Consider the following 15093-nt stretch of genomic DNA (forward strand, 5'->3'; position numbering starts at 1 on the left):
CTAGGGTAGGATTGGTTGAGGGTTAGTTGCATGTAATTATACATAATTTACTGTAATTACTATTGTTAGTAGCCTACCTGTAACATGTAACATGAAAACTGAAAAATTAATATATTTTCAGCTATATTTAGTTATATTATTCAGCTATATTTAGTTGCAAGAATATATAATAAAATCAAAATTCAGTATCAATAAAATCATTTCAGTAAAATATATATATTTTTAGCAGCAGAGATTACATGGACATATCAAGATCGTATAATAATAATAATAATAATAAATAATTTTAATCGTAATAATAATATGATATTAATAGTAATATTATAATAATTCATTCTTATTTATTATTATTATTATTCTGCATTTATGACAAATAATAATTATATATATATATATATATATATATATATATATATATATATATATATATATAAATGGCAACAAGCTTGATATAATATATTATATAGGCATATTATATTATATTATAGCTACTATTATATTATTATATCATGTATAATATAATATAATAGTAGCTATATGATATAATATAATATGCCTATATTATTGCTAATGGCAACAAGCATGATATAATATATATTATATTATAATATATTATATCATGCTTGTTGCCATTAGCAATATGATTATCATTTGTCAAAAATAAACTAAGATAGAAGATTTAAGATTTCAAAATTCAGTTTTGACAGAAAGCAAGACTGATTGTTTGTTTTTCCCGCAATTACCGTCGAGGGACTTAAATACCCCATTTAGCTTTACACGAGAACGGACTCCTCCTGGACCGTTCGCTGCGTCTCTTCTCGCAGATGACAGAGAGGAACTCATCATCACACGGACTCGATGCCCGAGGCGCTGCGTCGATCAAATGGATATTTAAGGCAGCGGAGAAAGCAGTTCACGTTCACTCTCAGCGGGCGCGCGGCCAGAGAGGCGGAGGGGTGTAGACGCGCGCTTCTGTCACTGCCTGAACAAATAAAATGAGACTTGTGTTGTGAACGAGGCATCTGAATACGTGACCGGGAAGAGTACAAGGTACTGATTGAGCTCACGTCTTTAGAGGAGGACGGAGGAGGATGACCGCGAGCGCTCACTTCAGCGCGCGCGTTACCAGTGCGTCACCTTTCAGAAGAGCGCGTGTCGCTGAACTCCAGCTGCAGGTAGGTGCACTTTTCATCGTTACTAAACATTTTATTTGTTTTGCCACAAATTGCAGGTTATTTTCCTCTTGCGAACAGCCGCGTGTTATTATCACCACCACCCTTTCTTATATTATTCTTTCTGAATGTTTGTAACAAGCAATGACTGTTATTTATGTATATGGCTGCAACAAGCAAACGTTTTCCATTCATTTGCAGCAAAATGGTTCCTTTTGTAGCTTAATTTCTCAATTCACTTCAACCCAGAATAGATATAGCCTACATTAGATTTATGTATTTACTTCATGATTATCCTGCTGTCCTTGAACATGTTATTTGCATATGATGCAGACATTTGGCAGGGACATTCTTGACTTTGCTTATTGGAGCTTAAAATGTTGCATGTCAGTGTGAATGCGAAACTATATGCAAGAGGGTTTGTGCCCCCCCAATGTTGTTCTGGCTCGATCAACCATGCATTTTTAAGTGAAGGAACCCGCTTGTGTTGGCGAATAAAGCCTTTCCCCTTTCACAGGTCCAAAGTCTTGAGGGGGATGAAGTGTGCTGTCAGCATACTGGAAACGCTAAACTGGCTTGTAGGAGGCAGAGAGCTGAGTGAGTCTCTCAACGAATATGTAATGCAACACCAACTCTGATTCTGCTGAGACCTGCAAATGGAGGTGCAGAGGTCCGTGTGAGCCACTCGGTTAAAACTTGCAGTCCTCTTATAGTTCTGTCACTGCACCCAAATGTAGATGAAAAGCATAGGCACACATTTGCGGCGGCGCAAATGACAGATGGATATGAAAGCAGGGAGTGAATTGGCACCGTTTTACTTGTCATATCATGCAGAAACATTTTAAAAAGCCTCTATTTTTTACGTAGTGATTTTCCTTCCTCATTTACATTTGACAATGAAGAAAATATAGTGTAAACAATTCATTAAGCCCTGGCTTTTCATCCGTATTGAAATTTGATCCTCCAGTCTGTCAGCAGGACAAAAATAGATGTCAGCATTAAGCTAGTGTGGAAAGATCATTTCTTTCCAGAATAGTTTTTGGAACAGACTTTTTCTGAAGAAAATTATTATAAGACTGTAAAAAAAAAACACAGCCTTTCTGGCTGTTAGCCACAAAGACAAACACATCATCAGGTTAATACACAACACTAAAATTATGCAATAAACAGTATAGCTACATCCAAAATGTAACATAAAACTCACAAGAAAAATTTTATTAATATTTAATATTGAAATCAGTTAAAGTTCTCTTACTTTTAAATAATATTTTACTGTAAAAGTACATATATTGTCTTGATAATTAAAATAATACACTTTTTTAGATTTGTTGTTGTTGTTTATTTAGTGTGAATTCAGGTTGATTGGGACATTTTTTGCCATTGAGACGACTGGGAAAAAGTGCCCCAAACAACCTAAATTCACCCTGAAAAAGAAAGCAGACAGGAAGCAAAAAGAGGAAGGATTGAAAAGGACCTTGAACTTGGACTCGAACTCGGGAACGCAACTGCAGGATATGTGTGTCACAGTCATGTTCAGTTTCTTTTAGTTTTCATGGACATTCAGGGGCTGTTTACAAAACGCCGTTTTCAACTAAAAACGTAGGCTAAAACTTTGTATGCATTTTGGCCGTTCAATTACACGACAACGGCGTTTTGGGTGCCTGAAAACGCAAACTTTTGAAAACGGGTTTCAAATTGCAAGTTTTTGAAAAGTCTCTGTGTAAATAACAAAAAACATGAATCTCTGAAAACGATGACGTCGTGCACAAGCATATTACATGTTCAATCTATAGTGTTTCATCGCCATCTAATGGCCTGTCATTACAATATAGCGTTTTTAGTCGTTTTCGCGGATCCGTGTGACAATGACGTCTGTACGCGGAAAAACTCAAAGGAAAAAATTCTGTTTTAATATCGTTGTCGTGTAAACGTTTCCTTAGTCACATGTCTTCCTTTGTTTGATTTTCCCGCCACTCCTTTGTTACCATGGCCACCGTCATTATGAGTTAGTTTGTTTCAGCGGTGTATCGTTAATTATCTTTAATTGTGTCAGTATTTAAGTTCCTCCTTTGTTAGAACGCTCTTCTGTTTGCCTGCAACCACCTGTGACAATGTGCTTTATTACACCTTCTCTTCTGAATAACCTTGGTTTATGAGATGATTTATCCTTTATTTGATCAAGTTTTAAATATATATATATAATCAAACATTCCTGGAGGTTTTTGTCTTAAAACAATTGTGAGTGCTTAACCATTTAACAAAATGTTGCTGTTACCTTGACCTCTGAACCAATCTGTTTGTGAAGAAGTTCTTCTAATGTGTACCTATCTCAAGGGATAAGAGTGTTATACTGTGATAGTGAAGTGAAAACTGCACATAGCAGCTCTATGGGTGTTATGAGAGGTGTAATGGATTTCTGAAAAGGGAAACAACACTCATGATATTGTTGTTATTTTCCTCTTACTCAAGTAGACTCTTCAAAACAACTATATATTGCTGAGGAAGGAAATTAATTTTACGGTATACGCCACAGCAAGCGAAACCTATTAAACTGCATCAAAATCGGTTTCAACCATTCTCGAATCATATGAGATGGAGTGTCGCAGGTTGCCCAGCATAATCAGTTTGTAGCGAATACAGATGTCAGCTTGGCTCTACAGAAATAAGATGAAAGAACTATGGTGCCAAATATGCTTATTTTCCAAATCTAAACTTAATAATATCAGATAAACAAGCAAAGCAAGATCTGACAAAGCGTTCCGTTCCAGTGTGTTATTTCTCAGCGTTTCATCGAGCTTCTGTGATCAAATCGATTTAATAAGCCCCTTTATACTATGATTAAAACTGAATGTGTGCCGAGTGGCACCCCGTGTTCTCCCCAGACGGTCCTATGCTTCCCCTGGCCCGATTGTTCATAGATCTGATAGAAGTACAGTTCCTGTCACTAGACATTGCAGGATGGCTGAGCCTGGTACAGAAGAAGGATGTTTGTTGGGCTGTGGATTGCAGTGGGCTTGTTGAAAACTGGACATCCATTGTTTCGCACACAGGAAGAAATGTGTTGCGGGACCAAACACAATGGACCCTCATTCTGACCCCAAGGTCATTGCCCACACTTTCGGGCACAGCTCCACATCAGCTTTATAATACAGGAAAGGGTCTTTAAAGCACGTCTCTGCACAGTCATTCACATTGATTTCGTCCTAAACGCTTCTCTGTGGGATTTGGCTATTGTTTTGGTGCGTACAGTACACCATTGTGGTCTTTGAAGGAGACAATAGGCATTTACAAGGCTGAACACGTATGCGTTTCATTCTGTGCTGCCATTGTGTAAGTGGTTCTAATTAGCTTACATCAATTCTTTAATTACAATTTTCATTAATCGCCCGCAGCTCCCTCAGCAAACCACGAAGACCCATTTAAATCCATTTCATTGAGGCACTGATAAAAAGCAATTCAGGTAAGCATAGGAATAAATGCTTAAATAGATGGCCTACTTTTTCTTAAAATAACTCTGCTTTATAGTGTGACAAAAGTATGATTTCAAATCACTAATTCACTTTTTGACATTTCCTATTTCCTGTGTGCCATAATTCACACTCAGATCAACTCAAGCACCATCCCCCCCCCTTTTTTTTCTTTTTTTTCGCATTTTAGAGTCCTTTTCCCTCTACAATGCCAGGCCACGTATCACAGAGCACATCCGAACTCTCAGGTCCGTATTATCTGATCGGGTCCAGACTGAATTTCACCATTTTGTCAGCACGTATGTTTTTCCTACCAGCTCTTCTTTCGGTTCACCTTGCCGGGTCGTCCTTGGACCGACTGCTAAAGTGTCATGTAGTGCGTCTCCCAGCAGTTCCAGAAGTAGGTTGGACCCAATTTCACACTAGGAGCTGCGAGATTTCACTGATTGCCGTCTTTCACCTTAATGGGAGGGAGATATAAGTATGTTGTAATTTGGAATATAAAGGCGAGATAATTAAATGAATAGTTCACCCATGTTCTGTCATTATTTATTCACTTTCATGGCATTTCAAACACATCAAAGCTTAACACCTACAAGATTATCTTTATTATTTTTTTATTTTATAGTTTTTAAGATGTTCATGCAGCTGTTTTCCATGTAGCAAATATGACTAAAATGTCATTTTTGGGTGAACTGTTAATTTAAGGTGCCCCTATTATGCTATTTTAAAGGTTCCTAATTTTGTTTTGGAGGTCTCCTACAATAGATTTACATGCATCCAAGGTAAAAAAATAAAAAAACTTTATACATTGCACATCACCTAATTTCCCAAAGAGTCTAAAAACTGTTTGTTCAAAGATTCAGTCTCTCTAAACCCCACCTTTCCGCAAGCCTACTCTGCTCTGATTGGTCAGACGGCCCAGTCTGTTGTGATTGGTCGACAAAAAGCATTCGTTTGTTGGAAACTAATCGAATCTGAATTTCAGCTCCAGATCTTCCTCAGCGCTTGAATAGACAGTGATACGAACAGTAACGATGGCATTATTTTTTTCTGTATCAATTTGAGCCCGAGTCCCCATCCTTTGGAAGTGCATGCAAAGTGGATTCGCAGCACTGAAAACAACGTCTTCCCAAAAACACAAACCAAACTCTTCCAGGCCTCAGCTACAACCTCAGTGTTTGAGGGCGGGTCAAAGTAGACATTGTTCATTGGCATCCAAAGAAAACAATAGGCTGCATTATGCAAATTTGTTACATTGTCACGTAGGTGTGTAACAGGAAGTGAGACTGGAATTGCTGGTGACTTGTTTGCAATCGCTTCTTTCTTTTAGGAGGCAATCACTTTATTTGTCGTGCACTTTGATCTTTAAAACTTTACAGAACATTTACATTCACATACAGCTACATTACACACGACATGAAAGGTATATGATCATGGTACTTCAAGATACTTCAAAGAATACCATGGTATATATAAACAACACGATATAAATGTGGATTTTTTTATCACTTTTTCAAAGCATTCAAAGCGTAATCTGTGTGTTGTGAATTACAAATTTGTCACCAGCCCTTCTGTTTCATCTTCCTCTGGGATTTGCATACCTGTGATAAAAATGGAAATGCTTTGCTCTGACTTTGCTCGATATATGAGGAAGGCTCTCGAGAGATTCTCTGTCTTTGCTGGAAGGTGCCTTACAATGTCATTAACCTCACTTTAAGCAATATGGGCCAGAGTGTCTGCGCTCCCCTAGCGTGGGCACGCGTGTGTGAGAGGCAGGGCTAGTCCGATACAAGATGAAACAGGAAAGCTATTTTCAGTGTTTGGGATTGATGTGGTATTCAAGACACGGAAGCGTTCTTTCTCTCTTTTTCTCTCCTTCTCACATACACGCCATTCTCTATCTCTCCCCCTCAGTTTCTCTGTCCTTTATACTTATTCTGTGCCTCTTTATCTTTTTTTGCAGTTAGGCAGCAGAAGTGGTAGAGATGAAGGTGAGCTGTGGCTGGGCCAGGGGCTGCAACACAGGACATGGGAGCTGCCTCTCACTCCCGCTCGTGTCTTGTGTTGCAGCCAGTGGAACTGCTGCATTGTCCACATCAGAGACGGGACGGGACCATCACGCTCTGGGAACATTACATCATCTTACAGTGGCTTCCTGTGAAATCATTTCTCATCTCATCTTCTTCTAAGGAAAACACTGAGTCGATAACGATGTGTACGTTTATGATTAAAAGACCTAAACGCTTACTGTACGTGCAAATAAACGGATATGTGCAATGAAAAGAATGCTCTTTTTTTGTGGCTGAATCTATTTATTTATTTTCAGAAACATTAAAAATGCAATGACTTGAATGCATCTCTTCTATGATGAACATGTTTTAAATAAAATTCATGCAGATATTTTATAAAGTCAAAATAAAATATCTCCTAAGAAAAATCATTGTATAAATTGGCCAGAATTCAGAGGGAAAAGTACTTTGTAAGTACTAGTATTTTATTATTATTTCTTAATATGCAGTTTTGTAAAATATTAGTAGAAATATACTACTAGTAGTAATATTAAATATTACACTGTAAAAAAAAAAAGTTGCTACAATCAACTTGGATGTTTAAGTCATTTCAACTTGAATTGCATTAAACTGACTTTTATTATATTATTTATATATTATACTCAAGATACACTATTGTTCAAAGGTTTGGGGTCAGAAAGTCTTTTTCTTTAAAAAGAACATTTTATTCAACGATGCATTAAATTGATAACGTGACAGTAAAGACACATTAAAAGGTTTCAGTTTCAAATAAATGCTTGTCTTTTAAACTTGTTTTTCATCAAGAAAAAACATGTATCATGGTTTTCACACACAAAAAACAGCACAACAAAATATATTAAAATAGAACATGATATTTTTAATTGTAATAATGTTTTATAAATATTTGTATTTTTGACCAAATAAATGCAGTCTTGGTGAGCATAAGAGACTTCTTTCAAACTAATTGCCAGTTGGGTGTAATCAACATGCAGGAAGCCATTTTGTTGTCATGAGACAAGAAAGCCATCATGTCCGATAAAAACGCTATAATTTTAAATTCCTTTTCATCACCTTAGACATTCTTATTTGTCATTGACCCAAGTTGAAATAGCAATTTCGTCCACTTCAATAAATGCAAACATTTCAGATTGACAGAGCGAGACCATGTCAACACTAATGCACCTGTGTTTAGTTTAGGAAAGCATAAGTTGCGCACTGGCTGTCTGGTGCTTTATTAATGGCCTTTTATCTCCTTCAAGGTTAAGCATGAATAACACATGAAAAAGCCTGGCTGTACTCCACAGATATACATATATATATATATATATATATATATATATATACACACACACATACAAAGGAGGGAAAAGCAGCCTCAGATGATCCATTTGCTGGCATGTGTAAATATTCGGATCATGTTGCCGCTCTGCCAACTGAGACCTGCCAGAGCGGAAGAAAGGCAAGCGGTGCTGCCAATTTAAACTTGTGAAATGAAGTAGTTTTCTGTCAGGGGTGCCACTTGATTGGAATTTAAATCCAACAGTAGCTTAGAGAGAATTGTTTGTGTCAAAGTCAAACACATTGTAATGGTCTGAAGACTGAATGCAGCAGCTTTTATGTGGAATGGGCATAAAAGGAGTCTTCAACAGACAGTTATCTCTGTAATATACACTAAACCTGTAACCTATATATACACACTAAACACTTAACATGTTATGAGATGATCAAATACTGACAGGCAATCTCCTTTCTTATTATATATAACATCTTTATGTAAGGGTTATTTGAGATGCTCAGTTTAGAGGTCATTGTTTAAAAATATTTGACTGTATTTATTTTTTCAATTGCCCGATCAGAATAAGAGCTGCATATACAGTATATACAGTAGTCAATATTTGAAGTAGATAAAAAAGTTTGTCAAAGTTGTCCAAATTCATGTATAAAAATGAATGTACAAAATTGTCAAAATTCATGTATAACTTTGATAAAAGGTTTTGATCTATATATGATTGCTTTTGTTGACATATTTTTGACTGCATTTATTTATCTAACTGTCTGCATCAGGCACTCGGCTCTGAGAACATCAGATATTAAGCTCAAGACAAGCCATAGCCGAGACAAAAGCCACATGTGACGAGCAGTGATCTGCATATCAAAGACTTTTCTGCTCAGTGTGAATCATGAATGCGCGTCTTTGCACCTGGCAGTTGACAGTACATAGAGTCAGAATGATTTACTGTGACAGATCCTGTAAGTAATGGCAACAACGGTTGGTTTTGTCATGCCCGTTCTCTTGATTACCCTTGCAGCGTGGACTAGAAAACCAAGCACTCTCATTGGTAGAGTCAGTTAGCTGGCTCACCGCCATGCCCTTTAGATTTGTACTTAACCTGAGTCTAGCTGCATTTCATCAAACTGTGTCCAGGTGCTGGTGTGAATGCACAAAACACAGTCTCCGCTCAGCAGATCTATAAATCAAGCTCTTTATCAGCGATATTCATTCGTATCTGTTTACATATTCAAGGTCAATATTGCATGATAGCCTGGGAACCTTCAGAAGGAGCTCTGCTTTCTCAATATATCTCTACTTTGTGATAAATGACCTAAAATGTGCTTTATGTGTTAACATTTATACTAACTGGTTTATTCAAATAAAAAATATTCATTATGACTGAATCCACCTGAATACATTGGTTACACACCAAAATGTTTATGTTTCACAGAGGAAAGAAAGGATTTTTAATCTCTAAATTCAGATTTTTAACTTTATTTCTTTATTTTGGAATTACACGTTTATATCTCGCAATCCTGACTTTTTTAACTTAATATTTCACGGAATCTCTTTTAATGGGTCCTAATTGTGTTATAAACTCGCAATTCTGAGGGGAAAAGTCAGAAATGCGAGATTTAAACTTTTGTTTAAAAGAACTGTGAGAAATAAAGTCGCAAATTTATATTACATAAATAAAATGTCGCAGTTATCTTTTTAATATTTTTAAATGGACTTAAATGTAAGGGTGAGTAAATGATGACAGAAGTTATTTTTTTGGGTGAACTGAGTACAACATGTTTCTTAAAGGAACAGTCACACAAAAATGAAAATTCTGTCATCATAGATAGGTATATACTATAGGTATATAGGTCATAGGTATGACGTCTTTGAAGGACTTTGAAGGCCAATCGGCTGTTGGCATCACACTGGTTCCCTCGACAAAAACCCAATAGGATTTTCCCATAGGCTTTTGGATTATAAAAAAAAAAAAAAAAGCTCTGTGATCAACAAAAGTTTCTAATACTTATACATTTTGTCCATCACGATAATTTTCACAGATGAACACAACTTTTATGAATTTTGAAGCCTAAATGCAGTCACCAGAAGTAAAAAGCTAAAGTTAGGTTATAAACGAACTACATCACAGTCCCATAACTTCAACGTCACCATCACTAAGCTTCCGGCTTTTTCAAGGCACGTAACAACTTTAAAAAATCCCGAGTGGGGTAATACTGATGTATTTTATGTTGTAGAATAAAACTTGAAAGTGTATTGAGCTTGTGTTCACCATTGACCTTATATAAGCCATTTAACCAAAAGCAAAACAAAAAAACGCAGACTTTGAGACGATGGAACCGGAAGTGCTAAAATGCTACTGTATCTCGCCTCTGCGTTTTGGCCTACAAAGTGACGTCATACATGCGCCACTCTATTCACTCACCCTTGTGTTCTTTCAAACTTCCAACTAGAATTTTGAAGATTGTGCTGGTCCCTCTTTCCCATACAGAAAACTGAACAAAATGGTGAACTGTTTCTTTACGACTATAACTTCATGTTTTTAGGAGTTTAACAGCCTGGAAAAACAATATTTTTAAACAACAGTGGGAGAGAGTCATGACTCATGAGGGTTATTAAAAAGGTCACTCCATTCGTTTCTATATCTTGTCAGAGTGTTAAGACCTTCTGGTGCTCTAAAAAAGGCTAAAGCATGTGGAGAAAATGGGAAGAAAGACTGGATGTCCTTGACAAAGCGCTGAGCATTTCAGATGTGTGGGTGAGTCTCTGTTAAAGCATTCAGCTGTGACACAACGCACAGACAGAGAGTTTTATTGCTACCTCTGCACACTGAAGCAGAGCGCTTGAGTCAGCCTTTGATAACACACAAACATCGCCCTGCGGTCTCCTCTGTGCATGGGGGCTTATGCCTATAATGGGAGAAATAATGGGCATTGATTTAGCTAAACAACACGCTATTCAACGGTATAATTTTAGCACACAAATTCTGTTATAAAAGCCAGATGCTGTGAGTTTATAAAGGACAGACAAGGACTGTCTCGCTCATAACAGCAAGGCCAATACAAATGTCACCAATACAAAGAAATATAGGCTAGGCAGTAATATTGCAATAAAGTATGTGCTATTTTGTGAGGTGTAATGAGGTGACTTTGTTGTCCTAAACGTATAGCAAACAGGCTTTCATATCGACTGTTCGTCCCCGTTGTCATCGTAAAATATTAAACACACGCGGAGTGGAAAGGAGCCGGCGGGAGATGCAGCGGAAACACGGGGAGGTGAAATGGAGGACAGGGAAACCAGACAAGGTGACTATCGGTGCCAGTCTCTTTCAGATTGCTGACTAGATCTCTCTCTTCTCCATCATGTTTTATTCATTTCTCACCCCAGGGTAGGGAACTCTTCTGCTAACAGCCGTGTCATGAAATAAAAATGCTTATATTTGTGATATATTTATTTTAACTGCATGAACCAAAGAGGGAGATGGTTTAGTTTTCAGGATTTAGTTATAGGAAATAGATATTTAGTTATAGGATTTTGTTTAAATGTAACTCTCTCTCTCTCCCTTTCTATACCTTTCCAAGTCATAAGGCTGGAGCCTATCCCAGTTTCTTAGGCCAAAGGCAGTGCACCCTGGACAGATGGGCCAGTCCATCACAGGGGCCAGTCCAGTTCACCTAAACCAACGTACCTGGAGGAAACCCAAGCTGACACAGGGAGAACATGCAAACTCCACACAGAAAGTGGCTCCTGGCTCAGCCGGGGACCTTATTGCTGTGAGGCAACAGTGCTAACCACTGAGCCACTGTGCCGCCCCCTTAAATGTTACCACTTGTTTCAAAATGTTCAGAGGACATTCAAAAGTAACGTCCCCAAAATGCTTGTAGATTTATGAAATGGAATGTTCCTGTAAAGGGAGTCCATAGAACCCAAGTTCAGTTTATTCAGATGATCCAAAGCATGATCAACACATAAAGCAAACATAGATTTGGCTTGGTAGAATATGAACATGAACATGAACATGAACATGAACCTTACCAAACAGTGGTTACACAAACAATGCTTAACAAAGACACATGGCAAACATGAGGGCTTAAATACATGGACTAATCACTAAACAAGACACACATAATAGACAATTAACTCATGACAACATGACACAAGAGGGAAGCTCATATGGCAGGATCACACGAGGGCAAGGGAATTACATGACAAGACAGGAAACATGACCGACATGAAACATGAACCAAAACAAGACATGACAGTTCCCTTTGTTTAAACATTAAAAAACCTGGACATTTTCATCATTCAGAGAACATTCAGAAATAACATTTTCATGGGAATGTTAGTAAAACGTTCTTAGAACATATTTTTGTTAGCTGGGAATGCCCTATAGCATCTGGATGTAGTAACACCCCCCTGCTGAAAACTCCAGCATTAAGGCTTGTTCACACCAAGGACGATAACTATAAAGATAATGATAAAGATATAGTTCTAAAAATCGTTCTCACTGTTAAAGAATAGCAGAGTTTCCACCACAGCTATAACGATAACGGCACAGAGAAACGATATCGTTGGAATCACTTTAAGAACGATTTTATCCAGCTGATGAATGATAAAAACATTGACAGCCAATCAGAATCCATCCTGCTGTAATAAGCTCGAGAGTTTAAAGCGGCAGACAAGCACGCACGTAGAATAAACAGAACAATATCGTCCACTGGTGTGAACCATAGAGGTGTGGACACTAATAGTTATCTTTATAGTAATCTTTATAGTTATCGTTCTTGGTGTAAACGGGCCTTTAACCAGCATGAATTCCATGTTGGTCCAGGATGGTCTAGCTGGTGGACCAGCATACTCATCTGAGCTGGTGTAGTTGGTCCATCAGCACTCCAGCTTCCCATACTGGGGACCAGCAAACCAGCATCCCATGCTTTACTCAGCATGGAAAACATGTGCTAGTGACCAACAATCCTGGATTTTCCAGCATGCCTAAGAACCACTCAGAACACCTGTGTTGAACTAACACCTTGCATGATAGCAAAGCTATGGCAGACACTTAGATGAAAATGTATTACAATCATTTTGCTGTTGATGATCACAAAACAACCGTTTTTGTCAGAATGTTGTCGTCTCATGTAAACCCATAACATTTTCCAGACTGATATTTGTGTGAGTGCTGGGGATGTTCGTTTGATGGCCGACAGCCATGAAAGCACCTCAGCATGCAGCAGCACTGAAGGATGTCATTGTACTCGCTTTTGATAAATGTGAGGGGGAGTGAAGCAAGGAACAATTCCAGCAGTGTTATCAGGAGCAAACAGGCAGAGTCACAGGCCCCATCTGCAGGAACGAGATCACAGCCGTGTTACTCGCCTTCCTCCATGAACGTGGACAGGCCGTGACTCATTCAGCTGGCGAATCTCCAGAGCATCTCCTAGACTGCCATCTTATTATTGATAAAGACAAGTGACACAATTTAATCGCACCACATCCACTCTTTCCTTATCATCCCTTAAATCTAATGGCTGTTTATGACATTTTATAGTTGATTAAGATGAACACACACACGTTGTTTTTACGTTTCATAGGGACTTTCTCTTGACATTATGATTTTATTCTGTACAAACTGTATATTCTATCTCCTTACATTAACCCTACCCCTAAACCTACCCATCACAGAAAACTTTCAGAATTTGTACACTTTCAAAATACTTGATTTATAAGCTCACTGTAAACAATTATCATGATTTTAACAGTAAAACGGTGAAAAACAGTTAATTGGTTAACAGAAAGTTTCTGCACTATATACGGTGGATAACTGTGATCTAACTGTACATTTAATGTAAATTTAAATTAAATTTACAGTTTTTGGAGGTGAAAAAGAACGTCATTGTTTAATTTACAGTGAAAAAACGTAAATTCCCCACAATTCCCAGCGCGACACTTCACATTTGATGTATTTTTGTTGAAATAACTGTTTCTTCATAGTTTTTTCTAAGCGGTTATGTAGGGTTTTATGTTACATTCAATGTTGTTATAATAATGTAGCATTTTTAAAATTTAATGTGTGTTGCCATGATGGTGTTTTGTGTTTGTGTAAATAAAACTGTACAGCTTCTTGGAAAAGCTGTTAGTAACAAGCTTTGACTCATCATGTAACTCTCTTCACCACTGTGATTGGTGGTTTTTAGTGTACAATGGTACAAAACAGATATTAGTACTTCAATAGATCAGTAGATTAACATTTTATCATATTATGAAATATGTTTTTTTACTGTATATTTAAGCTAAGTCTGTAAAACCTAAAATGTTGCTAGTATTATTTATAGTAATTTTCTGGCAACCACAGCTTTTTTTTTTACCGTAAATGTAACAGATTTGTTTTTTTTGTCCTCACGGGGACCAAAAATGTCCCCATAATGTCCACATACACACACACACACACACACACACACACACACACATACATACATATATATATCTGTTAGAAGTGTAGCATGTTATGTTGCCGTCACTGCTTTTAATTTTAATCAACTACCTATTTCACTTGACAGCTTTTTTTTATTATTATTATTATTTCTGGCATTGTGATCATTATTAATGAAATGAATGTGACAGTCGAGCAACTCAGAAGCCCTTTATAGTCTCTCAGTAGAACAAGATGGCATCCTTTATTCACAGAGGACACCTAGCAAGGCTTCTTTTTATCGTCATGCTTCATTCCATCTACATTTTCACCCTTTGTCTATAATTCAGCACAAATAAACAGTTCTGGCTGTTGCCAGGATGCCGAGTTCAGGTTTCTGTGGTATTTGATAGGGGTTTAGGGGGGTCAATGGTTGAGGGAAACACACTGAGAGGACTGCTTTTGTTTCGATCCCCTTGACCCCTTCTGTGGTTTCTTTAACAAGAAGAAATTAAAAATGGGATCAAGTATGCTGAACCAATGTGCAATACTCTGCAACACAACAATCAGTGCTGAAAAATGAGCACAAGCTTGCTAACAACATTACAGAAGATGTTCTTCGTTACTGTTCTCCCAGCTAACAAATATATGTGTTGAACCCCTGAATAGAGGGAGAGAAGATTAAACACAAAACTCGCTGATGTTTCCCCACTGCAAAAGTTCT

The 15093-nt window shown here is 37.5% G+C and overlaps 1 long non-coding RNA gene across 1 annotated transcript; it reads left to right on the forward strand.

Annotated features, from left to right (window-relative positions):
- Positions 1-738: 738 nt before the first annotated feature.
- On the forward strand, positions 739-9082 carry LOC311093502. The gene is made up of 3 exons (XR_014608425.1): positions 739-1175; positions 1690-1769; positions 6606-9082. It is a non-coding gene; the product is annotated as an uncharacterized lncRNA (long non-coding RNA).
- The last annotated feature ends 6011 nt before the right edge of the window (positions 9083-15093 follow it).

Source organism: Abramis brama (genome assembly GCF_963993115.1).
Source record: "Abramis brama genome assembly, chromosome: 12".
NCBI lineage: Eukaryota > Metazoa > Chordata > Actinopteri > Cypriniformes > Leuciscidae > Abramis > Abramis brama.